The 27929-nt window shown below is 43.8% G+C and overlaps 1 protein-coding gene across 1 annotated transcript in view; it reads right to left on the bottom strand.

Annotated features, from left to right (window-relative positions):
* The window catches only part of LOC121336716 (LIM domain containing preferred translocation partner in lipoma), a 317023-nt gene that overhangs the window by 232584 nt on the left and 56510 nt on the right, over nt 1–27929 (bottom strand). The window contains exon 4 of the mRNA XM_041406088.1: nt 22680–22778. The gene's annotated coding sequence lies outside the window, so the exon portion shown is untranslated. The remainder of the gene's footprint in view (nt 1–22679; nt 22779–27929) is intronic.

The raw sequence follows: 27929 nt of genomic DNA, 5'->3' as shown, positions 1-27929 counted from the left end.
TCCCTGCCCTTTGGCAAGAAAATAAACTTATGTGACAGCATCATCTGACAAGAAAACATTCACAGACTGCACAGGTTGCAACAAGTCCAAAGCATCTTGCTTTCTTCATTCTAGGGCCAAGAATCATATATTTCTTGTTCTGCCCCAAGGAGCAACTCTGCATCCCTGTACGAATCCTCAGTTGTCCCCAGTTCCCACGCCATCCACTCACAAGCTCCAAGGCTCCATCAGGCAGGCAGGAGAATGCCCAACCTCTAGCAGCACAGGTTATGGGGATCAGCAGGTGCCCTGTGGTCCTCATTATTTACTCAATTTAACAGACTTAGAGATAATTTATTGTGTCAATTGGGCAATTGTTCCCAGCTGGGCCACTTGAGCCTACAACAGGTTGCACTCCGCCTCAGCCTGACCACAGCTGAGGAAATTGCATCAAAGCAGACTGTGAAGAGCAGAGCCATGGTCACATCTCCCTGGACCATGTGCATGCCTAGGTTCTCATAAGCAATGCAGTTAAAACCTCACAGACACCAATAGCTGCCTAAAAAATGTGTGGCTATGATGACAAATAGGTTAAAGAACATAATGCTGGCATGGCAGACTGGGTACAGGTGACAGCTGTTCTGCTGGTTGTAGAGTTGCTGCTGCGCCATCAAGGACATCAGCTGCTCTATGAGCAGCCACAGCACAGACACCACCTCAAGACTGCCCCTGTGCTAATTGCTAACAGCAGTTTTCCCCCTGGCACAACTGGACTGTGCAAGCAGTTTCTGCACAAACAGCAGCAGTGCCAGTTTCTGCCAAGCCCATGCTAATTGCAAGTGATTCCAGCTCAAATGCTCTTAAGTCAGAAAGTGTTTAGGTGATGTGTAACCAAGGTGTCACATTTGTCTCACCAGCTCTCCTGTGGTGAATGAACCTACCATCAGCTATGAAGATCTGTCACAGCTTCTTCTCTTTTCTCCTCCTTGGAAAAACTTACTCATAAATTCTTATTTTATGCCAACAAAAGTGCAAAACATTTTCGACCCTCACAATGCCCCCAACCTGTTGGTGTAACTGAACTGTCACAGTAGCACAGAGGACGTGGTCACAATTATTGCATTCAAGGCAGCAGATCCTCCAAGGCTCAGCAGCTCCTCAGGTGCTACTTTAAAAAAGTTTCAATGTCTCCTCATTTATCTCAAAACCTGAGAGCACCTTAGCAATGTTCAAATAGTTTCACAAACTCTGTGAAAATGAAAAGGGTGAATGGGGAAGAATCATTTCACCTGCCCAAGCCCAGCTTGGAGGGACCAAGAAAAGAGATAGACTGAGCTGTATTTTAAGTTTAACACACAGTAAATACCCTCTTGAGTAGGCTCAGCTAGGTCACTTCAGCTAAGGTGAAAATATTCTCCTATATTTTATTGATTTCCATTAAATACACTATTATCTCAGTCTGGGTGCTTATTGGACAGGCACCAGGCTCCACAAGATCTACAATGACATTCACTTTGAGCTGCAGGAGACAGAGCAACACAACCCTAAAAACACACAAGAACCCAGATGGAATCTCAGCATCCTTCTCTCCATTTTTTGAGTACCTGTGGAAAGACTTCCTGAGGAAGTTTGCACTGGGCTATCCAGTTCTAACCAGAACAGAAACATCTGCTACACTGCAGTTTTCCTCTCCTGTAGATGGCAACCAGCTCCCTTGGAGAAAGCACCAGGCAGGAGCAGAGACCATGAGCTGGTGGCCTTGGCCGTGCTGCAGAAGGTGCCTGTAGAGTCACTGCCCTAAGACTAGTGCCAGTAACTTTCTTAAAACTAGTGTTATGAATAAAGAGAAAATACAGGACAAGCAAAAAAGAAAAAAACACCTCAACTTAAAAGGGTCATAAATTATCTTTTTTGTTTCTTTTGGAGAACAATGCTAGTAGCATACGGGTCTTCAGCCTAAAGAGACAACTGAGGAGATACAAGCTCATTTGATATTCTTAAAACGTACAAGACCAGGACTCTCCCATGCAAGGCAAGTCCACGTGTCCTCCTGAAAAGTCATTTGGAAAGTTTCTAAACGCAGTAGGAGAAAAATAATCCTGCTTGGTCCATGCCTGTTTCTCCCTCTCCTCCCATTAGCGCATGGGGAGAAGGTTGGCTTAGAGCAATACAACATTTCAATTTGAATATGAATCACTCCTCTGGTGAGAAAACAAAACAGAAGCCCATTTCATATGGGCTTATCTGAAGATATAATGAAAATCAACACATATAATAGGAGCAATTGAAATAAAACATGGTGAAAATACTGCCTCAGACAAACAAACAACAACACTTTCCATTCTGGAAGATCCCAAAGTGTTTTACAAACTCATAGAGCCAGGAATAATTTCATCTGCCACTGAAACATGGCTGTTTCTGAATGGGCACTCAGCACCATGCTTTGGTTCATGATGGAGGGAAGAACGTCATCAGAAGGAACTGTGAGAGAGTTCAGGACAGCATGATCTTCAGTGGGAACTGCACCATTCTTCTGGAAAGTGGAAGTTGGGTTTAATTTCAATTTTTACAATTCAGTGTGCCGCCATGTGGGGCAAGCACCTGAACATGCACAAGATGTTGTACTTAAAAATTAAGTGACTGGATGCATAAAGATGGAAATCCAACTCATGTATGCTGTTATTTTCCAAATTCTGACTCAAAAGCAAGAAAACAGCAGCTAGGTAGATGATTAAAATTTCTGAACCTGCCTGGGGATTACAAATTAATTTCTTATCATCCCACAAAGCTGAAGGGTCAGGATTTCCTCCCCCTGTTTCAGCCCAGATGAAGTTAAGGTAAAACACTTCTCTCCCCAGCTGCCCACCAGCAGGCAGAGAAATATTCAATACTCTCAGGAACAGGCTGGAGCACAGCATTACCATTCACCACTGCTAAGGAACGTCAGTCTTGCGCTTCAGCTGTACTGAAACACTGTCAGAAACTCCAATTTCACCCTCTCTCCTTTGCCCCTTGGCTCTTCCCATCCACCTGCAGGGACTGTGGCACACCTCACTGACAGTCACAGAGCTGGCCAACAGAGAACTGCTCCAAACTGAGGCCTTTCTTGTGCTGTTGAACATCAACAAACAAGAACAGAAATCCTTCAAGGGCAGGGGATCTGAGCAAGTGATCTGCACATTTCCAAAGCTAAATGTTTACTTCTCCTCCTGGCAGCATCTGGAAGCTTGCAGACTATTTATCTGCACCTTAGAAACGGCTATTTAGTCCTGCAAATACATCAACAATTCACCTTGACTCAAAAGAATGGTTTGCTGAGCTCTGAGGAAACAATGAAAAAAATAATCTTTTTCTTACTTTTCTGCCAAATGTCTGTTAAAGCTTTTTTGAAAAGTGTTTACTTAATCTTTTCCCACATTACATTATATATACAGTCACTATTCCAGAAAGAAAACAAAACAAAACTTGGTGCACAAACGCAAACAAATCTGGTTTTGGCCAGATCAGCCTAAACCAAAAGCCTGCTTCCTCTTCTACTGGCTCAGGAGCAGAGACCCAAAGCCAGATCCGTAAGATTTCTGAGAGGCTGACTTGTGAGTTTGTCTTCAGTACCTTGGGACTGCATGACAATTCAAAGGAAAATGCCCTTAAAATGAGCATGGATTTGAAAAGTAATTTGAAAAACTACTACCAAGCCATTTTTCTCTGTAGCAATGACATCTCTCCAACCATAGAATCATATTCTTGCCAGCTGGGAGACTTGTCCTCATCTTGATTTAAGCAGACCTAATTAATTTCGGTTTTGTTGGGGAGGGGAAAAAAAATCTACAACTCAATAAACAAGAAAGGAAAATTACAATGAGCTTAACATGTCATACAGGTAAAGGGAATTGCCAAGAGATTCAGGTAAAAAAAATTGATCTCTGATTCATCAAACGAGTCATTGAGATGTCTTAAGAACAAGCTATTAAGACAAGTCACTCTTCCTTCCCACCTTTTATTATTAGCTACTGCTGGAAGTGATCTTTTCTGCAAATCTCAAGACCATTTTGAAGTGCTGGAGATTTTAGGAAGTAAAAAGTAGTTCTCAAAATGAATTAAACTGCTTCAAAAATCTTCTATTAAAGGTTGTATTGTGTATCTTTCTCACCACTGGGTATTTCAGATGAACTACCCACTACAAAAAAAAAAAAAAAAAAAGCCACTGGGCAGTTCTAGTTGAGGGTTCAGGTTGGATGGGGCAGGTCTAAAGGACAATCTGGTCTAGAGGAAAGTGGCCCTGCCCCGGGAACGGCTGGAAGGTGGTCTTTAAGGTTCCTTCAAACCCAAACCATTCTATGAGAGTCCCAAATTTGGTGATACAGGTGCTTTTAAAAACTTGTAGAAACTGAGCAAGAGAGAAGTTACTGAAACAAGGGAAAGAAAAGGTGTCCAGTGCCACTGAAGAAAGCCACTTCCAAAACCCCAGGAGAACCAAGGATCCCCCTGTGTCAGCTCTGCCACAGCCTCGAGAAGGGCTCTGTCAGGGAGCTGGCACTGCCTGCAGCCAGCAGCCTGCAGAATCTGCTCAGCCTGGCAGGGGAGTAGGAGGTGAGAGTGCTGGCAGGAGCAGGCGGAGCAGCAGGGCTGGTGCAGATCATAAATGGAGAAGTGTTGTAAAACACGGAGGTGAGCGCAGGCTGACGCTCACCTTCGCAGCTCCCCCCAGAAAAGCACGGCTCTGTCAGACTCTCACAGCTTTGAAACACGTCCAGATTTCGCTGGATCAATCCAGGAACCTCATTCCTATGCATGTTTGTTCTCACACGCAAACATGGCGAGGTTTTAACCACACACATTTTGCACAAGTCCCGCAGGCCCAAACTTTCAGGTTAATCAGGAAACTTGGTCTTAAATGGGATTGTAAACCAAAGGAAAGAGATTCTAGATAAAGGCAACAACCACGAAGAACTGCAGAGCAGTTTGGGTGAGAAGGTTTAAAGCACTCCAACACTGAGGTACTCCAAAAAGAGGACCTTTTCTTAAAACAGGACTTACTTCAAAGGATTGCACCAACAGATCTTCCAAAACTGATTTAATCACATGAAAATATGGGCTGGGCTCCCTCCATTTAATATCACTCCCGAGTGGAAAGTTCTCATCAAAGCTATAACATATTCAGTTCCAGTAGAACAATTAGGTGACATCAGGTAGGCAGTTGTGACTCTCAGAAATAAATGACCTCGCTATTTACCACTATGTGCTATGCCTTTAAAAGTTTCCAAAAGTAATGGTCTGCTTCTGTGCATACTGGAATATTCAAGAGCATTTCATATCGTTTCTCATATCAAGAAAAGAGCAATTAGATCAATAATGAAACAGGAGAGCTCCCTTTTACTTTCTGCGGTTTGCAAAGAGGTTCATGTTTCTGAGTGAGCACTGCTCTTGTTTTAGTGATGTGAAAGTGTGTGGTTTGTGCGATACCCAGTTTCTTCTAATATTCAAGTTTCTGTTGTTACCTACCTACAATTTACAGTAAAGGATCTTTTATTCTCACACCTCTCAATCTCAAAATTAGATCAATTTTCCCAACAAGATTTTATTACCCATGCAAACCTTTAACAAATATTGAAAACTTGCTGACAACACACTCCTCGTTAATACAGCATGAAACCACCCAAGACATCACTATTGCTACAAAGTCTACCCATGCATGTGTCTGTCTATACAGACACACGAGGCAACAAACACAAACCTTACTTTGGGGAAAAGGACTATTTTTCTGTTTGGAAAAGCAACTGGAATTCCACTGAAATTCATGCGACAGGCCCAAGACACCACATGCAGTGTGTGAAGATTATTAAGCAACACTTGAACCACTGTGTATACATCACTATTGTGCTATTTGTTGTGATTAGATTGCTACTATTTTCAAAAGATTTCAAAATACTTAAAATTTGCCCCCACCTCTGCAAAGCACGAATCTAATTCTAGCAAAAATTTCTGAAGAGCCCTCCAAATGGGAAGGACACTGCAATTACTGGGGATGGGTAATCTACTGTCTCTAGCATCAAACCAAACTAAGCCATTTATAGCATTTTGGCCCTCTCCACAACAGACAAGAGCACTGAAATTTTAGCCAGAAATATTAATTTCCCGATAGTTGTTTCTGGCCATGTGCTCTACTCCACAATCTTTGACTGTGCTCTCCCTGTGGCTCTCAAAGAAATGCATCTTTGTCAAATACACTGAAGGTACTAAAGAGAAAATTCTCCTGCTGCTACACCACAAACATCAATTCAACAACAAAAATCTAAAACCAACTAGAATACTGAATATTTCTGAAGAAGCAAAGTAAACCACCAGCAGCAATGTTTTAAACCCTGTGTTGATCTGGTCAGCTCTGCAGTGTGAACATACTAAATCACACACTAAAGAGTCTCCACTTCTCAGTGATGCCTCATTCTGCATCTCTCTGGACCAGCCTCATAGTTTGCATACAAATATTGTTAATGGTCATAAAATCATCATGCCCTATCTGGCATTCATTTAATAATGATGGCATTACACTGCACTACCCAGTCACCCAATTGCCTTGACTTAGATTAATTCAAGCAAGACAGGACACAAATATTCAAACTCCTTAATGCATCTTGCACGCATCCAGGGAGGACTTGGCTTTCAGCCAGACTGCATAAATCCCAGTGGGATTAGTCAATTTTCAAGAGACTCCTTTATGGGGTAAGTAAGGAGGTCAAGTGCTGAGATCTATAAAAAAGGACAGGACGGGTGTATATAATCCCCCACAAAACACATCCCTGCAACCCTTTACAGTCAGTAACAGGGATGACTAAATGCACACAGCAGAAACCATTTTAAACAAGGCCATGGAAATGAAACGAAACTGGCAAATGTACTATTTATCATGTTATCTTAACATGAAATAAATTTATCTGATTAGATCACCAAACATGCCAAAAAAGACATGTTTGGAAGAGATGAGCAGAGAAGACCATGAGACTACTGCTCACCTAGTTCTAGCTGAAGCAGAACTGCTGAAACCTTTAAGTCTCCCTGCAGACAGCCCTGATGCTCTTGGGAAATACCAGCAGCTAAATCTGGACTATCACAAGACTCTTTAGGACATCCTTCTTAACTATTTGGGCAATGCTCAATAAAACTAAGGTACAACACACTCTGCTGTAAAAGTGGTCCAAGCTAGGTGTTGCCACTGTGGGCAGCTGCAGGTCAGAAAGTGCTGTTCAACCAAAATGTTTAAAGTAAGGGTGAGTAAGCCAAAAACATTCTAAATCACAGTCACAATTGATCATGGTGACCATGGAGCTCAAGCACGCCAAATTTCCAAGACACCTGGTTTCCCCACTGCTCTGTCTTCACACAGGAGACCTGACTGCATCCTGCATCCCTCCAACCTCAGGTATTTCTCACATTTGGATGACATTGTGGGATCTGTCTTTGGAATACAGGTAAACCCGGACTTGACATAGCAAACAGACCATGGGAACAGCTTTGTTTATTTTAACATGAACTCCTGACACACCTCAGGAGAGCCATCAGCTGCCCTACCCTTCACTAAAACATCAGAAAGGAGCTCAAGCTGCTGCTACAGCTAAACCCAGTGCTGGGAATGGCTCCAAACATCTCTCTGGAAACTAGCGTGAAAATAAAACTTCTGCTGAAGTCACATGGCTCTCAGGCAGCTCGAGATGGGCTATCAGGAAGTGGGACCCATCTCAAACCAACCACAAGCTCCTCGCCAACAGATTCCCATCAGCAGAACAGTACCAGTCATTGCCCTCACCTGGGCACTTGGCCATGAGAAAATGTTGGAAAAGCCTCTTCTGTTTTCCTCCTCCCTCGGAGAAGTTCACGAATCACCACCACTGGAGATTAACTGCCTTCCCTCATCGACAACCTGAGTAGGATTTGGACCACTGACAAGATTTCTCCTCACCCTCCAGACCAGCTTGTGCACCGTCTCCCCATCGAACTCTAACAGTTTGTCACTGGTTCTGAGTGACCTTGGCACGAACAGTAATTCTTGTCTCTGTAAGCAAGAATTTGGGAAAGCAGCCTTTATTGGACAGGTATGTCTGGCTGAGATTTGTGATCAGATGCAATGCATGGCACAGTGTGTGACCTGGAGAGATATTACCATCAGCTAACAGCAGCACAGATTTCTTTCTTCCCTGTCCCTCATTAGCCTCAGAAGCTGGCCTTGCCAGCAGCAGTCATGCAAGCTGAGACAACAAAGCACATTAATGATGGGCCCCATCATGTTCCATATTAATTACTGTAGCTAGTAGTAAACTGTTGGTTATAAATCATATTTTGATAACCTGCCCTTTCTTTGACAAGCGAGCTCCAATGTTTAATGTTGCACTTAATCCTCAGATAATACCCCAGGAGTCCTCACTGTGCCCAGCAACAAATCAAAGCAACCTTCAAAAGGCTGGCACGGGTCCCCTTTTCCTACACACCCCAACCTGAAACTATCCTATTGCATCAACTTTGTTATAGGTCAGCTCTAAAGGCTGAGTTCCCAAAACCAGTAGCACACTCAGTTCTCAAGTGTCCACAGGGTTGTCCCAGCAGTTCTCTGGGCTGGCAAAAGCCATGTACATGTTACACACATATCCCAGCCTTCCAGAAATGCTGCACTATCAGTGCTCTGCAGGGTAAAATAGCAGGGCAGTAATCCCCAGAATATCCCCACATTCAGAACAGAGCAGGATTACTTCTACCTAGGACTAAAACAGCCAACTAAAATCTATCCAAAGCCATCATATTCTTATTTTTGTTTCTTTTTAATTCAGTGACATTTAGCTAGCAGAACAGCTGTTAGCAAAGGTCTAGGAGAGGTGGAATCCCATTTTCTATATAAAGAATTATGTTTTGGAGGAAACTGCAATTTGACAAAAATACCTATTTGGCAAAGTACATTTTAAAAAGTGGGAAAATATGTTCTGCTTTTTCTAAGGTAGCAAAAGATCCACCATGGCTCATGAAAATGAGCCCAAGTTTTAGGAACAAAGATATTAAATTATTTTGCAATGTACATCCAGGAAAATAAGGAGGAGGGATGTGGTCTCTAAAAAGCAGCATAGGGAGAAGGTCCATCTTCATCTCAGCAGATGTGCCCATCACCTCCCACCACCATCAAAACACGTGAAAAAACTCATCTCACTCAGGCTTCCCACAGAGCTGCTCCAGCTTTTACTGGTAACAACTGGCTGGCTTCAGAAAGAGCTGGGTCAAGCCTGACATAGTCAGCACCGTCCTTTATTTTAGTCTGAAGGCCTAACACCACACCAAGCAAGAACAAGATGTTGCGCTTGCAATTTGCAGTGCTAAAATCCCAACAGCTCAGGAAGAGAATCAGCAGTGGTAACCAAGAATTCCATCCTCTCCTCCATGGACAGATGTGAAGCCCTGTGACCTCACTCCAAGCTGCAAATTAAAAGTGCTTACAGCAGTGAAGGGCTCATTCTTGTTTTTCCACCACTGGTGGCAGATGGTACGTGCTATTATTAAATCTTGATTTCCAGCTTATAATAGTAGTCGTATGAAACCTTCTGCACTAAGACAAGAATTCACTATTTTTATTTTGGGAAAAAAGTAGAAGTCTTACAGTTAAGTAACTTTTCTCTTTTAACGATTTCTTTCAAAAATTTGTAGCATACTTCTCCTAACTGGAAACACACAGAAAATAGGATATGGCCTATTAGTTAAAGGTCAATGCACATTTAGCCACCTCTTTTGAAACTGATGGTATTGTCATGACAGCCATAAAAGCTGCTTTGAATTTTAGTTCCCTAGAAAGTAAATATAAGGAATCCCAAGGCCGTAACCACAAGTGCCACAGCTCTTAACACTGATGTCGTATCAGCTGAATGTGTGCTGCAAAAGTCAGGATGGTAAAGCTTCAAAATCAGCTCATCTAAGGGAAGGACACAGCAATTATCCCCCAGCCCTCTGCCCCAGGCATGTACCACAGTGCCTCCATTTGATGCAGCATTAACAGCAGAAGTGTTTTATCCCCAAGCATTTCGTGTGGGGCACTGTGGGGTTGCTGGGACCATTCAGGGGACTGCTGCAACCAAGTATCTCACACTGCTGCGTGTTGTACTTGAGTTTGCAACTGCTCTTTCCAATTCTAACTAACTACTGAATAAATGCTCTCTTCTTCTTCTTTTTTTTTTTTTTTTTTTTAAGGAACTAGTTCAATTCATTTGTATCAATTTGTTTCTCTATCAATTAGCCAGGGCACAGGGGGCTGGCTTTCAGACCCTCTTCTAGTGTGTTAGATGCAAGGGGACAGTGTAATTAATAGATGTCAGGCACAGCGCCCCTTCATGCATTGATTTCCTCCTGCTTAGGAAACACAGCCAGGGAGAACACAATCACCCCTGGCTGTCAGGGGTCTTCATAAAATCCATAGGCTTGGATTCACAGGAACTGCTAATCATTTTGGATGCTGAGAAGGGGGAAGGCAGAGTCTGATCTTTGTAAAGCAGAGGAAATTTCTTATTAACTGCAGCACCTGAGTGTACTCAAAGGGGAGCTTACAAGAACAGAAAAACTTTCAGAGCAAGAGGCAACTCAGGAAAACCCTTTTGGTCCCAAGCTGCATCAAGGGAGATGGGAACACTCCCACTGAGTTCAGAGCATGTGCATCTCTGAGGCACCCAAACCAGGGATTGCTGCAGCCACCCCAGTTTGCTCCCCCGATGCCACACCACATCACAGTCATCGCCTTTCCATCACAGACAATATGGGTTTCATCAAGGTGTCTATATATAGTTGAATTTTGAGGAAAAAACAGCCTTTTATGACTATCCACCTTGGTTGTTTCCTTTTAAGGTTTTATTTTTCCATGTCTTACATAAAGTCCTCAAAAAACAGAAGAAAAAAAAAAAGAAAAAAAAAAACCAAACCAAACACAAAAAAACCTCAAGGTATTTGATCATTTCCCCCACCCCACAGCTCTGCCCAGGAATGCACAGCTAACTGGTCCTCATAGGACCAGTATTTGTGCAAAGCTGGTTAAAATATCCTCATTTTGCAAAACCTCACTGTACTTACCACACAAATTAAAAGCACAGAAAGAAGACAATCCATGAGCATATCAGGCAGTCTTGCTGGATATCATGCTTACCTTTGCATAAGCAATAAAGCATTTTTCACTGTACACAGAGACTCAAACCCAAAAATACCTACCCAGAACTGCTCACTCTTAGCTACTCCACAAGGCACAGGAGACCAATTCTACTTTAAAAGAAAAAAATACCCTTTCTTCTATTTGCTGAGTCTCTCTGGAGACATAATGGCACTTTGGCAGGGCAGCATGTTTAATAAGAGATGATGGGGAGAGAAAGGTTCTCCAAGAAAGGAGATGTCAGTGCCATGTAGCCAGCACACTGCAAATGCTGTATTTCAAAGCAATATAAATAACAAATTATTACATCTCTCTCTTTAGAAGTCAGAAAACCCTCCTCATGCAGTGTTTTCTTTAAAATACTGCCCTGTGTAGGCATCTAGACAATGCAGTGACCTGGTCTACGACACAGAGATGCACAGGGAAGAACAGACAGAAGTAAAAGCTGGTCTGAAACAATACCACATGCATGTGGTCCTGCACCAGCACCCACCAGAGCACACATCTGCTGGCAGCTCCACCCTGCAGCCTGCAAGGGCTGCATGCCTTTCCCACTGGAAACCTTTCTGTGATGCTAATCTGCTGGAGAAGGAAAATCACTAGAGGAGGACACCCAATAGCTTCCAGCCAGAACACAACACGCCTTCAGCAAGACTTTTGATTTTCACAGGCACACACTGAAGTTGTTCTTCACAACAAAGAACAGCCTGTCTGTTGCATAACTAACCTTAGGCTGCATTAGATAAGTTGTGCCTTCTCACAGATCAACTGACCTTAAATAATGTCCCCAGTGTATTCAGAGCCAATAGGTTTTTCTTTTAGAGCTCAACTGACAGGTCTTCTCCTTCCAGCTATTTCTTCAGAAAGGCACACAAAGAAGGTTTCAAGAGAAATCTCATGCTTACTGTTCCAAGAGCTGCTTTCCAGGCCAAAAATGAAGGCCAAGATCTTAGCTCCAGAGCTGCATCTCCCTTTGAAGGCTTCTTGAGCACTTCACTGCAACAGCACGAGCGAGAGCCTTGGCAGGATGGATGTGGGGCTGAAGCAGATGGTAACTGGAAAACTCAGCCTGTCTCTGGAAAGCTTGCTGCAGTTCTGCCACTGAGTCAAGACAGAAGGAAAACAGCCAGCCATGCCAATGAAACACTGCTTTGTATTCTGGGTAAGGCACAACAAAGGTCTGGTGATGAGGAGCTCTCGTGTGTCATGCAAGGGTCAGCAGCAAAGGCAAATTCCACCATGGCATTTCCGTTCTGTCGCCCAGCCCATTGCTGTGAGTGGATACAGCAGGATCTTTCATTGCTTGTCCAAAAATGGCATTTAACGTGGCTGTGCAGCATCACCCCACTGCCACATTCCACTCCAGAGGAGGGCTAGCAGTCCCTGCACAAAACTGAAGTCACAGGGCACTGTGTCATGAGCAGGTGAGACCCTTTAATATCATTTCTCCAATCCCCATCCTGGGTGCAAGGTGATGCAGGAGCTTTGCAGCTGCCCCAGAGATAGAAACACATGGGAAGAGATGGAGACAGTGTGAAATTAAGCAAGCCTCTGCACCCCTCCTGGCAGAGGGAGTTTCATTGTTTCATTGTCCACACAGAACTCTGTACGTTCCCTGCGATATCAGAAACAAAACGCTCTGCAAAGCAGGCCCATATCCCTTTGGGAACACAGGCACCAAAGCAACTGCCCAATAAACCCATGGCAAAGGCAGAGGCACTAGAAGCCTGGCTGTTTTCTGACACCAGCTTAGCTGTCATACAGACTCCTCTTGAACATCAGTTTCCTACTTAAAAATCACGGCACACAGGGCTTCCCTTCTTCGTATGTGTTGCTCCACTCATCCAGCTGACACCAAGACAGATACAGCACACACATCCAGCAATTCCCTGATCTTCTCCAATGGAGTACATTAGAGCAGAAGCCCTGCCTCACCTCTTGCAATTAGCCAAGCTGGGCTTCATTGATAAGGCTGTGCCCTACAAAAGAGCTGTGCTCTTCCACGTTCAGGACATCATCACCTCTTGCTGTGAGCACAAGAGCCCAGACTTGTGAGGATTGCTCATGCCAGGGAAGGTCCACAGCTGCTGAGGAGCTTTCTAGTAAATCCAGCCCTGATGGCAAAGGAAAGGGCTTGCAGAGCAGAGTTACAGGAATCTATTCTTCCTGCATTAGTCAGCATATACAAATACATCCTCTTGCTTCATTAAATTTTAATTGGAGTACACATGAATAGGCTTCACTGGTTACTTAATCAAAGGGAGTCTGATTACAAGGTGCTCACATGAAAAGCTAGAAAGCAACATCCTTCCTCGCTTTTCTTTTGGATTTTTTTTTGGCATCCATTGTCAATATCTTCAGGTCAGTTGACATTTTAGGGCTGCTGCAAAGATCCATGAAAAGTAGCCACAAAGAGTAAATAAAGCACTTTGAAGGGAAACAGAACACAGATCATTAGCCCTGCATTCCTCTTCATTATCCAGACAAAATTTAAATGCAAAATCCCAGAGCAGATGTTGCATTAGCGAGCTGATCAGCAGTGCTAAACACAAGGATGGCTTTGCTGCTGTGTGTCATGCATGTGTGGCTGGACTGCCTGGAGTTTCATTATTTTAAGTGTCCTAAAGTGTCTGAAACCACAGCAGATTTGAACCAATAAAAAATCCTACTCGTAAACTTTGGGATTTCCTCAGTAATTGCATTCTCTGCAACAGAGATGCTTATTTGTTCACACACACCTTCCCTGGGGTTACAGAAACTTTGCACGTACTTTCTTATCTGCCTAGAATGGGACAACCAGCTCCTAAACTTCTTCCTCACTAAAACCACGAGCTGTATGACCAGATCCTCACCTTCCCTAAGATCCATACAGTTAATACAGCTTGAATTGACTTACAGCAGTTTGCACTGGCTGAAAAATCTACCAGCAAAGCAACTGCAGTTGCACGAGGCACAGCTGGGGATGGGAGCTCAGTGCCTGACTGCATGAGAAATAAAAAGCAGCTATGTTTTCTGCACAACTCTGTTTGCTAAGCGAATCAACAAAAACAACCAAAAACAAACAAACAAGGGGAAAAAAAAATTTCAGCAATTTGAAACCACAACAGACAACTCACTGGCCAGCTCGTGCATACTTGCTCAGGAGTGTATATATTCTGTACAGTGACAGGTTCTGGCAGCCAGGGACTGACACACTTTCTATGGCAATGTCCTAATACTAGGAAAATTTGGTCATAAGCTAAAAATGTTACAGAAATAGCATAGGATCATAAGTTATGAGCTGAGTCAGAACTCTATCTGCTACTTGACTTTTATACTATTTTGTTCTTTAAAAAAAAAAAGTCCATCATGCTGTGGGGTTTTTTAGAAAACAGTTTGCTGCTACCATCACTTATGAAGAAGAATGAGCCTTTGTCGAGGGGGAAGAAAGTAATTTAAAATGGCAAAAATCGATCTGAAAGGAAGCAAAGGACAGAGATCCCCTCATATACCACAGCCCTGTGTGTAGTAAGCCCTTCACTAACACCACAGCCTCTCTGAGTGCCAGTTCTGGATGGCAAGGGGCTGCCTCTTCACCAGGTACATGCGAGGACTCCTCCATCAGAACTCCAGGGATGCTGATGGGATTGTACACGGTAGTACAGTGCCCTAATTCCCAGGAATCCTGGGTGTACGATGCAGTCTCCTGCATAAAAGCATTTTATTTGCACTCTGTACTTGTAAATCACTGGTAAATAATTAACAGACAGCATAAGTATGTAAGAGAACTGAGTCACAGGTGTTAGCAAAGGAAAACTGCTATAAATGGATATGTCACAGCAATAAGCTGCCTGTTCACCTGCTGGGTGCTGGAGGAATTAAACAATTTAGTTTTCATAAATTAACCCCTGACACCCAGAACCTCACTAGAAAGCCCATCCATATTCCTTCTCTGCTATTTCTGACCATAACTTTTTCTCCTTTCACAGTCTGGACAGTCCTTAAATGAAGAAACAATCAAGTTTCCCAGGCTTCTGATTGCTGGGTAGAGCTGTGGGGTCACACACAGGTCCATTCATTCATCGCAGGGAGGGAAAGGGAGATGGGAGCAAGAAGTCTTGCCCAGCACCCACTGGGAGCTGCCAGACTTGCTGGCTGCAGCAGCAGGAAAGGATTTCTCAAGTGTGAGCACACAAACGAAGCATAGGAGGAGACCAACCCTTGTTCCACATCTCCTCTTTAGGTTCTCCCTCCTTCCTGCTGCCCCTCACATCCTACAGGCTGTTTCTGCAAACAGCCCAGGAGAAATTCTTTGCCCTACAAGTAGAAGGAAGGCAGAGGAGCAGAAATTCTCCTGCCAGGCATGACACTGCAAAGAACTGCCATGAGGGCTCTCCACACTCCTTAGACCACCAAAGCCATTTGGCACCACAACATTTCAGCCCCAAACACGCTGGAAGGGCAGGAGGCAGAAGCCTGCTAAACAACCAGGAATGGAGAAAGCACGAGTCCTCGGAAGAAAGTGAATGACCAAAAGCTGCTCAGTCCAAGGCAGTGCACTAAGGACAGTAAATCATCGTTGCCTTGCCATTCTTTGCTGTGGGTCCCTCAGAAAACACAGATCCTCTGCCTCATCTGCAGCTCTGCCTGGAAACAAAACCCAAAAAGGACCTTTTCTGACAACAACTTCAAAATGTTTAAGCTCATTTCACCATGTTTGGTTTGGTTTTGAATAGGGTAACATGCAAGCAATGAATTCTTGATTTTTTATTTTTTTTTTTTTTTTTTTTAAAGTACAGCTCCCATAAGCTAAAAAAGTAAATAGGAGTGCTTTGCTTCCTGGGGTATGGAACTGGAACATTTTTCTAGCACCTAATAAAACATTGTTTGGTTGATACTAACCATTAAAATATGTGTTTCAAGTCATGTAATGTTCCCTGTGAAATTTGCCTTTTTGCTCCATGAAAAAAAGGGCACTGAAAGGAATCCTGCAGCCATAAGGATCTCACTTAATTCATGGAAGTATCATTCTAAAAGCCCCACAACGTGATCAAAGCACTGTTGAGAACAGATGTTCCAGGCTTTACAAATTCCAGCATAAGTATTTTTTATGACATTTATCACTGCTAAATTCTTTCAGCCATATTTTTCCCCACAAGAAGCATGTAGGCACTTTCCTCCCCGGGGAGGATATGTTCACATGTGGACTGGTCTCCAGCCACAGACCCTGCCCTCCTAGCATCCCTCCCCATCTGCAGTGGGGAGAGCTGTGCAGTGCCACCAGCAGCTGTGGTGGTAGCTAGATCCCAGCAGAGCTGGGCATGGTGTTCCCCACTTCACAAGGGGAATTTAATGGAGGAATCACTGTGTCAATGCTCAGACTCTGTCTCTCAACCCTTCACACAGACCCTCTCACAGAAAAGTCACTGCTCCACTACCCTGACACCAGAGTACAGCCTACAGAGCCTACATAAGGCTACACAGTACAGCCTCCATAAAGTGTCTTTTTGTTTTCAGGGCATACACTGTCATCATCCCTCAAGACCACAGCAGGCCACCACTGCCCTGACAAGCTCTGAGCAGCCTCATCCCACGTTAAAGCCAACCCTGTTTGAGCCAGGAGCTGCACGAAAGACCTGCATGACCCTTTCTGCCTAAAATGTTGGATGATTGTAGATCTCAGGTAGAAGCCACAAGGAAATGCCTTCGGCCATGCCCACACCCCAAAAGAACACCTTCCCTGGTCCCTCAGCTCCTTCCATGGATGTGGAACCCCCTAGCTGTGCACAGGAGCTAGAAGGGTGCTTCCCTGGCTGTAGCAGAAGATACTCAGCACTGCCCAGCTACAAGGCCAAATGCAAGCAGGAGGTGCTCAGGCACCTTGTGGGCTACTCAAGCCAGATGAGCAGAGCCAGAAGCAGAAACAATGGGGTGCTGCAGGGCTGTGAAGGAACCTACTTGTTCCTAAGACAGCAGCAACAAGTCCCCATTCCTAGAGGTGATCATGGGGGCAGACAGCACATATTTCAACTGCAATTCAAATCACAGTCAAATTTCCACCAAAAGCTAAGTTCCCACAAAGTTTAGCTCTCACAGTCAGTTTCTGGGTATTTACAGTCTCAGGAGCATCACCAAGTTCTCTGTTGACAGAAAGCCAAAACACCATGCAGTGCTGGGCAGTTTCATGAGAGTGAGCTGTGTACCAACAAAAAACTCACGACTACCCCAGAATCTGAAACATAAAACTTATCTCTGAATAACATTGGGTTTTTTACCCCTTCCAAACAAAAAAAAAGGGGATCTGAAACAACCAGCTCCTTTCAAATTTCACACATTCGCAGAAGAGGGTGTTTGTGAAGAGGTCCCCACAAGCACATCACTTCTCTAATATGTGCCCAGTTTAGTTTCACCTGTTTCCATGTGCTCCCTTCCCAATTCCTACAACCTGCTTGCACATCCTGTTTCACTATGAACACAAGCTTCTTCCCCGGGGCAGCAGCACTGCCTTCACTTCTCCTCACAGTGAGCTCAGACACCAGTCAAAATAGGAGCAAAAACACCAGACAAGTTTACCCCTCTTGCTTGTCCAGACTGTGAGCCCAATCAAGGCATCACCAGGGCTGTAGTAGATCCTGCCCTGGGCTTTGGGTACCACCAAAATGACAAGGCAACAGGCCCACAGTTAAGTCATCCACCAAGAAGACGGAAGAGTGACCTCTGAAAAAGCAGCACGAGGCAAAGGAGGTCTCCCAGAACAAGGGAGGAAATGAGGAAAACACATGAGAACAGAGGCACCAAGGTTGCAGCGAGAGGGAGGATGCTGAAAGTGAGCACAGATCTCAGGAACAAGGACAACTACTCAAGCAAAGGCTGAAGCATATTGGAAGAGCAAACACAAGCAAAGAGAGGGTCTGTAAAAAGCCTCTTCCAGCAAAGGAATCACAAGCAATCACAGCAGCAATCTTCCTCTTGCCAATTCCATGTGCTTTACTTGATGGACCTCCTAGTCTAAGGACTTCTTGAGTTGCTTAAAACTTATTTACTTCTTCATTTATGAGGTACAACTTTGTATTTTAAATAGACACAGGAAATGTGCTGAAAATTTAAACACTCACACAAAATCTTGCCATGCTGGCAACAGAGACTTGTACGTGCACAAGCAAGTGCTGGCACACAAACAGGTGCATTCACATATATACAACAGCTTTTCGGCAAAGGACTGTCCCCCTAAGGGTCCTCAAAGTGAGAAAAGAAAGGAGGAGGGATGTACAGCACTGTCACAGACAGGCCATGCTCCTCTGCTCCAGCCTCAGAGACAACCAGCACTGATATCAAAGTCTGTTTTCCTGCAGGTCCAGTCCAGTCCCTCCCCTCATCTGTGGGAGCATCCACCCCAACAGCTGCATTGCATCTTGGGCAGCAGCCACCTCTGGGGTGTGATCCTGGGCCACCCCTGTCCTTGCACTGCCCCAGTGACAGTGCCATCAGCCACAGACAAAGGACAGTATCTGCAGAGCCCAGGATGCAACGAGGGAGTTTTAAAAGGGCGTTTCAGTTGGCATCAGAATTTACTGGAATTGTTCTGCTGAATTATTAACGTCACAGCCCTGCGCCAGACCAGAGTCTGTTTTGTTATCTTGCCTTCCCACTCCAAGTGAATTTGCCGGGTGATTTTAAGAAAAAAGCAGTGACCAATTCTCAGGCCTTCTGATTGAGACGCCAAAAGAGAAAAAACATTCCTACATTACTTCCCTCTTGTTTTTCTAAATAAAAATAATGTATAGCCCTAACTGGATAATAAATATGCTCAAAAGCTGTCCTTAAGTAAAAGCTTTTGATAACAAATTGCCTGTGCTAACCGCTATTTTACTGTTGAATTTTTTATTGTTGCTTAAGCACTGCAATTATGCTAATAAGCCTGAGAGGATGGTACACTAAAGCATTGAATGTGACAGATATAATACTCAATAAAATGTTAATCTTACCTGAAAATTGGAATCAAACAGCCTTATTAGTATTTATGGATATGGCACCTCCAACATGTTTCTCTTAAGAGGAATATATATATGCAATAGATATTTCCAAATATACCCTACTATTTCTCATGCCTCCACAGAATTTAATTCCAGGTGGTTATTACCCCTGCTGCTAATTACCAGTCCCTTTTGGAATAAGAAAAGAGAGTGTTGCCTTCTGGGACATGCAAAACTCCTGCACATTCTAGAGTTTTTCCTTTGCCACCTGGAGGATAGCAGCTGTGGGGATGGGGACAGCTGTCCCCAACTCTCAGCATGGCCACCAGGCTTATGAGGGTGTGGCATGACACAACAAAGGCTCTCCTCTGCCACCCTCTTACCTATTTTCCCCATATCCTCTCCTTTTATATTCAGTTATTTACAGGTGCTAGAGAAATGACTTCTGGATTTCAAGATGGTCCTAAAGACACATTTATTTATTTAGCTCTAAAACTTTTCAGCGGTGCTGACAGAGAACCAGACCCATCTGCTTCACCACAAGTTACAGCACTGCTGATTTGGACCAAGAGCTGCTGAGCTCTTGCAAGGGTCTGGCATGGAGATGCTCTGTGACTTTCCACAAGCTGCACTGTTTTTTGCACCTTTATTTCATCACCTAGTCCCAATCTGCAAGGAATTGCTTTCTCAACTGATGGCATAACTTTTTTCACCCCATATAGGCTTTTTCTAGGGGATTTTTGGCCAAATCCATGGGTTTCAGACCCAGCCTCAGGGCCATGAACTTCCTGTGAATAAATCCAAGTGGTCTTCAGCACCTTCACTTTCTCATCTCCAGAAGGAAGAAAAAAATGAACTCAGAAGAGCCACATGCTTCAGACAAACTATACTTACATTCATGACCAGGCTCTAAAGAGGCCATTTGTACACAATGGACTGTGTAGTTTTCAAGTGCTGCAGGTTAATGCCTAAATAGCAGCTGCTGGTTTCCAGCTTCATTCCTCATGCTGCTCTCACCCACAGGAGTCAATTCTGCTGACACGACAGCAGAAACATCAATAACCACCAGATATTTCCTGACTGCAAAGCAAGATTCTTACCACTGGATGATGCACGCTTCCATGGTGGTAAACATTAGGTTGGAGATATCTAGGAACTGTTTTCATGAACAGTCACAGCAGAGAAAACCCATACGGCTTTCCATTGAAATCTGGGATTCCCAAAGGGCTCAGAGATCACAGCAGGTAACCTACAGGACACAACTCAAAACACCACAGGACATTCATGGGCTCTCTTCAGTCACGCTTTCAATCCACACTGGCTTGCACTGAGGGCAAGGATGGAGTGCAAAGATGGAAACAGGATGGCTTTGCAGGACAGAACTTAGAGCAGCTGCACAAACCCTCATTTTCATTGTAAGGAGCACAGAATTTGAAAAAAAAAATCAGTTTCTACATCAAGGGAAGCTACCAATTGACTGAGACGGCACCTCGAAGAGCCAGAAGATGCATCCAGGACTCCTCCACCCCAAGCAAGCCCCAGCACGAGATGCCAGACACCAAAATTCAGAAGCAGACAACTGAAGCAGACAACAGCTACAAAGAGCTGCAGGACCACACAGCAGCCACTCCCATAGAGGTGGCAGGACTCATCCCTGCCATGTAAAGTGAGTCTTGTCATTATTTTCAACCCTGCAGGGAAATCTAAATTGAACTTTGGCATATTGCTTTCTTTTGCTAAGCAGCAATGCTCGAATGTTAACTCCAGTCCTGACAGGCATATTTATGGACTATTATTTGCAAATAATCTTACCCTGAGACCAGTCCGAAAGGTCAGAACCATAAAAAAGAATAACAATTTTAAAAAAGCACAAGGCTGGAAAACCATCACTACCATTGGCACAACCTCTCAACTTATTAACCGTCCTTGCAACAAGGTGAATTGCAAGGTCTCAGATTTATTTGATTGATTGAGATCAAAAGATCATGGGGAAACACAGTAAATTGCATCTTTCCACGAATGCATTTTGCTTTCAAGATTTGAGCAGATTGTTGCAGGAATTGAAAAGCTCAAGAGAAGGAAAAAATAAAAGAGAAAAAATAAAAAAAAAATGTACAAAGGTGACTTCAGAAAGGCATTCCTTATTTTCTTCTTGACACCATCTGCATTTCTTAGAGCTATTTGCAAGTTTCTTCCATGTCCCTGTACCCCTGAGACACAACAGCTTATCTCTGCTAAGCAGAGGACGATAAGGAACAATGAGACACTGGTTTAACTCCAGGCCAGACACCAGTGTTTGCTGACATTATAGATGAAATGTAAGTTTTAGAGAAACCAAAGTCCAACAAAAGGTTGAAGAACTTCCCATTGAATTCCAGATGTCCTACAAGATAAGAAGATCTCAGTGATCTTCTTCACTGGACCAAGGAAGACAAAGCACCTGAACATTCCTCTTGGCATAGGATGGCTTGGGAGGCTTCCTGAGCCCAGGCTCCATTTGTCATTAGCAACTCCCTGGGAAGGGATGAAGGAGGAAGAAGCAAGGGAACTAAAGGAGCAGATATCTTCAGGACATAATTTCAAGACCTAGCTGGTGAGCCAGCATTTTTAAAGTCAGGAAAAGCCTGCTGTGTTTGCTGTCAAGACAAGACAAAGAAACACAATGGAGAACACGAACAGAAGAGCAAGCGAAGAAAAATGAAACTCTCCTCCACTTCATCAGCCCTGGAAAAAGAGAGGAAAAGTAATCACTTGGTTCCTCTCTCTGTGTTCCACATGATATTTGTGGTTTGCTCAGTATACCTATATTTGTAGCACTGTGTTCTCATGTCACAATAAAACAGATGAGATTACACCCCTGAGAGTAAGAGTAAATCCCTTACATGGACCATGGAAGCGACCCAAACTCCCAGAAACTTACTTCAAAGGAGCCAGAATTGATACAACTTCCTGCTTTTACCACAAGTTTACACTACATGCCAACAACACAGGATTCAACCTCTTCTTTCCCCTGAGCTTATACTTCCCTCCATAATAACATTCACCATTTAGGTAACAAAGACATGGAGCACCAGCATTAATTGCTGCTGCCTCAATTTTTCACCAGACCATGCAGCTCATTCTGCACAGATACATCCAGCTTTGCCTTTCACCTTATCAGCTTTGAATAAGGTTGTTAAGATAAGAATTTCAGAAATTCTCATTTCTAATTACCTGTGGGTTAGCAGAACTCTTCAGAAGTCAGCTAGTCTATTTTTCCACCACCTGGAAGGATCAGTTCTCCTAAAAGCATATCTGCTATTGCTCTTCCAACTTGTTCTTAAACCTTTCCATGACTGAAACTGCCTAACCTCCTGGGGGGATCCACTCCAGCACTCAGCTATCCTTACTGTAGATCATTCACTGACACCTCAGCTAAATTTCCTTGCTGCAATTTAATTTTATAATTTGTTTTATTTACAGTGGAGAGATTTAGTTTATTTCATCTCTCCATGACAAGTTCACTATTTCCAAAATTTACAAGTTGAGGCAGTGCTGCTTGTCCTCTCTTTGCCCATTCTCAATCTCTGCATGTGTATGTCATTCCTTACCCCAAGAGAGAAGGCACTTGGATATCACGAGGCTGTTTCAAGGGAAGGCGATCACCTCCAAAGGCTGATGCATTCAGGCACACACAGTTACAAAGTACTCTGAAACAAGAAAAATAAAAGATTTGTCTTCAGGATGGCAGGCAGAGTCCAGTCCAGGAGTAAAGGAAAAACCAGCAAGCCTGAAGTGCAGTTTTCTGCATCCCATTATTTAGCATGCAAACAGATCTTCAAAAGCAACATCACTGACTGTAGGGACATCATGCACCACCACTCAGAGTTGGCCACATTTTCTCTGACAACCACCATAAGGGTTTGATAAATTTGTGTTCTAGGAAACAAAGTGTTCATGGACTTTGCAGAAAGCTCTGCCAAGATATAAGCAATACCCAGCCCATGTCAAAATCAGATGGCTCTTACTCCAAACCTTTAAGCTCTGTGACAGAGGACAAATTTCAATGTTACCACTAGTGACTTTATTTACAGTGTCACTGAAATCAAGACAGGCAACATTTCCAGTCTTGAGATTTAAATGTGTGTAATTATGGGATAGATCCAGAGGGTAAAAGTCAGGTCTGATGAATGTCTTTTGTATTCACAACATACTCCTTACCTCCTGATCCTCGGATATTCTACCTAGCAAAATGAAACCTCTCACAAACTCAAGTGTTTGGTGACAATGTAAAAAGGTAGAGAAAGGATCTACATGAACAGTGCTCAAAAACACAGGTGAGAGTTCTGAATGACAAAAACATCCCAAATTTCCTGAAAGACAACAGGCAACAAGGGAGAGCAGCAATGATACATTTGCCATCCTACTCCTGGAGGCTCTCAGAAAAAGAGAGTTAGATGGTAGCAGACAATTTGCAACAACAGCACCTTTCAGCAGTAGATCACCTTTTGCACCCCATCTCATCTAAATTCCTGTCTCCCATCAGAAGGAGCTGCTCCTGCCCCCAAAGGATCAAGTGGCTTTGTAACAAATACGCTGTTTCCGATGGCTGAAGCCAAAAAACCCTCAATTTGTCACCTGCTGTGAAAACAAGACGCCTGTTGCACATCTAAGGATGTGCCAATGCAAGAACTCAGTGTCTTGTCTTTTGCATGGATCATCCGCCTGACTGTACTTTTGGCTACTGCACTTTGTCCATCTCCAGGTTTCTGCTTGGGATGGTTTTTCCTTTGTAATCCTACCCAGCTGTCCTGGGCTTTTGCTTTCCTTCATCACTTGCACTCTTAGCAATGCCAACACTTACAGCCAGCCGGCCCAACTGCTGTCAGCACAGGAAGGCGACATACTCCTGTTTAGCACTGATTGGATAGCAGAAGTGCTGTTTCCAAGGCTAAAGAGGAATACCTGCAACAATAATGTCCCTAAAGCACCACAGAGTAGCGGAGGAGACTGAGCAATAAATGCCTGAAGGTGAAAAACTCAAAATAATCTCAAAATGTATGTTGGACAACTGATAGAAGACTCTAAATGCATGCCCGTCTTTAAGGGTGAAAGTAGCTCCAAGGACTTCAGCAAGATCATCAGCAACAGCAGACACGTTACCTCCCAAAATACAAGTGAGATAAGGATGTTTAGCAAGGGATAGAGATATGAGGAATGCTTCCACCAAGAAAATACACCCATTTGTACAGCTGAATTACAACAGCTGTTGAAAACCATGGAGTAGCATTGAATGGCAGCCCAGGACAGGGAGCCAAGACAACTACCACATGCAATTGAAACTGCCAAGGGATTAAGTTAGGTCAAATGTAATTACACAAACTGGATCCTGGCCAGAGTACTGGCTTATTCAAGAAAATTAAAAGAGGTGTTCAAAAGTTTCAGAGATTGAGTCCTCCTCCTGTTAATTATTTGGTGAGTCAGTCAGTGAAGTCTCAGTGCTCTGGGAGGCCATCTGAAAAAGGGGAAAAAATGAGGCATAAACTTGAAAGGCATTAGAAGCGATTAGCAAAAGCCTTTGTTCTCCATGGCAATCCTGGCTGCACCAGTGCGCGAAAGCCTTTCATGTCCATGCTGACAAGTGGCCTCAGTTCCTTTGATACTTCTGGGAGGAAGCATTTAAATTTACAAATATCCCACTGACAGAAGTTACAGACAACAGTTGAGGAACTTCTGCATAACTCAGCCAGATCATACCCAGCTCTCAGGGAGGCAGTACTCCTGCTGACGGGAGGAATGACAACAAGAAACAAAGAAGTTCACTGACACCTGGAGCAATGTCCCCTGTACATGCTAGTGCTGTATGAAAGCCAAGTCATGTCAAAAAGAAGGTCGGAGCCATGTGGGACAGTGGCTTCCTCCCCCTCACTCACTTTTCACAAGAGGGAGAGCAAGCAAGTCAGGCAATGGTAAGGAGATGAGAAAGGAAGCTTTGTGGTCTGGCAGCTGAGCGTCACTTGGAAAGATTAAATCCTGTTTATGCCTCTGCCATAAACCTTCTGAACGATAAGAGCAAAGTCACATATATCAAATTTTCCCACACATTTACTGCTGTGCCTTTTGTGGCTGAATAAAGATACAGAAGGACTATGTCCAGAGGAGACAAGAACTAGCAGGCAGGGATTGAGATTCTGTGTTCAACCTTTAATCAAGACTTGTACTATAATCATGTACAGCACTACAAAACATGAAGCATTCTGAAAAAACAGGCCTTGTAAGTCTCAGTTTTGGCACCTAAAGAAGTAGATGCCTATGCTACCTCTGTATCTGGGAGTCATCATTAGAGATACACTCATCGCTGTCTTTGAAGCAGTTGGATGCGACAGTAAAAGCAGTACAGAATTGGAGATTAACCTTTTTTCGGTAGCTTATTCAGTGCAATGTTCAGATGATGCACATGAAACAAACCATTTTTTGACTGACATGAAAAAAACCAGAGAGATGAAATAACTATCTTCTCAACAAGTGCCATACACGAGGCATGTCAAGTGACATGGCTTCATCCCACAGTGACAGCAGGTGAACACGCAACTGAAGCCTCTGCCATATTGATTTAGTGTGCTTTTTTTTTTTTTACCCCTGTAACTTTTCATAAAACAAGCCAGGGAAAGGCAGACATTTCACAGCACAGATTGGTGCAATTTGTATTAATGGCCCAAGCATGGATGCAAGCAGCAGCTTGCTTCTCTTTATGTGGAACAATCAACAGGGACAAGTCTGGTGGGACAACTGCTACCACAGCACACCTTGCCCCAGCCCAGCAACACCTCCTCCTCCAGTGGCTTCGCAACAAGCAGGGCAACAAAGAACACAGGAAAAAAATCTGTGCTGTCTTGCCATGCTGTGCAAAATCCAGGGGCAAGCAAACGTGGAAAGAGTTTGCATTCTGCACTGACCACACACAAGCTGTCATTCTTCCAAAAGTGCTCTTCAGGTAGAAAAAGCACAAATGTCCCAAATTCCTCATCTCTGGCACTCCTCTGACAAGGTAATCACTCCCTTGGAGTCCTCAGGCACCACACAGATGACAAAGACTTCTTTTGCAAATAGAAACAAAACAGCAAGGCAGTTCTTCCCGTTTTACCCCAACACCTTCCAACCAGCCTCCTCTGAAGGAAGTCCACTGCTTGCACTGGAAAGACCCACAAAAAAGGCAGCTCAGAGCCAGAGCCACGACATGGCCAGTGCCACGTGTGGGCACCACCACACATCAGGGGAAAGCACAGGGCTGATGGTACACACACTACAAAAAAATAGATTTTTTAGCACAAAGCAGGGCAGCCTGAAGGGTTTCACGCCAAAGAGGGACCTACTGCCATGCTGGCCACGGTGTGCAAGGGAACATGCCCCTGTGGCAGCAGCAGTGATTAACCAATACTGATCATGGCCTCCAGTGCCTGAAACAAAGCACGAGGAAACAGCACAGCAAGGACTAATGCCAAGTGGCAATAAAGACAGAGGCAGGGCTGTTGTTCAAACAAGACTTGGTTTTTTTGCCTAGGTTACTTGCTAGAAAAAAAAGGTTCTGCATGCAGGGACATCCTGTTCACTGTATTAAATTAAAGGGATGATTCAAGAGGGAACAGCTTTCAGCAGACAGGGGGAAAAAATCGATTTCAGGTTGCTATGGACAACTGGGCTGTCTCCTGTAAAATGGAATCGGATTCAGCTCTACAAACCTGAACACTAAACAATCCCTGAAATACAACACACACACACTCACTAAATTAATGAATACAATAAAATACAGACTCGTGCCATCTCCCAGGTTTTTTGGCTAAATCAAGGACACACTCAAATCTACTAATTGCCACTAAATACAGGACTGGAGTATGGCTCAGTGGTGGCTCTCTGACTGCAAGTCCAACACTCCCTTACAGGAGAAAAGCTCTTTAACAGCCAAATAAACCAGAGCAGTGCCCAGACTCACATAACTCTGGGCCCTTCCATGGGCTCTGGGCTTGCAGTGGGATCTAAAACCATGTGCTGCTGATCCAAGCTCCTGAAGAACTCAGCTAGAAGGGGCATCAAGGACAACCTGAGGCCTTCAAGCATGTCCTGGCTGATACTGGACAGAGGCAATTTAACCTGCTACTGGTCCTTGAATAGCCTGAATAGAAACAATGTCCTCTCCCTGAGCAGCTGACCTATGGTCACAGCTGCCAGCAGGAACCTCAGATGGAGGGACTACTGGGAACAACACAGTGGCCACGGTCCAACGGGTGTCCTCTCCTCATGTTTTGCACTGGAATAACTTCAAACAGGTTTTAAGCACTTTCTCCACTCCCTGCAGGAAGAAAAGCCTTGGTGAGAGAGACTGAAGCAGAGATGAGGCATCTGATTCTGTGCCCTTTCCCAGTAGCTGTTAAAAAAATCAAAGAAATCAATCTAGATCAATCTCTCCATGAAGGCAACAGGAAACATTCCCATCCCACGATACTGTAAGTCTTATGGAGCAGTTAATGATTTTCCAATGAAATGTACCATCAAAATATAAGATTTTATTAGCAAAATCAATGATGTGTGCAGAGACAGTCCCTCGTGTGTCTTAAAAAAAAAGTCTATGAATAAACCTGACAGGAATGAAGAACATTGTGCAATTATTACAGCTGTTTTACAGGATACTCTAATAATGACAGCCCATACTTCTGGTAAGACACCTCAAGGCAGTACCACAAAAATAAAAAATATGAAAAGAACAGAAGCACAGCATTCCCCTACACTTGGAGGGTGCATTGTGTTTATTATATTACATTTTTTTTCCCCAACAAGAAGATAACATCCTGAAAACAAAACCCCAA

Source organism: Onychostruthus taczanowskii, unplaced genomic scaffold, assembly GCF_017590055.1.
Source record: "Onychostruthus taczanowskii isolate IOZ18803 unplaced genomic scaffold, ASM1759005v1 scaffold24, whole genome shotgun sequence".
In the NCBI taxonomy this organism is placed as follows: Eukaryota; Metazoa; Chordata; class Aves; order Passeriformes; family Passeridae; genus Onychostruthus; species Onychostruthus taczanowskii.
Note: the sequence above shows the minus strand (reverse complement) of the source record. Positions and strands in the feature narration are given on the sequence as shown.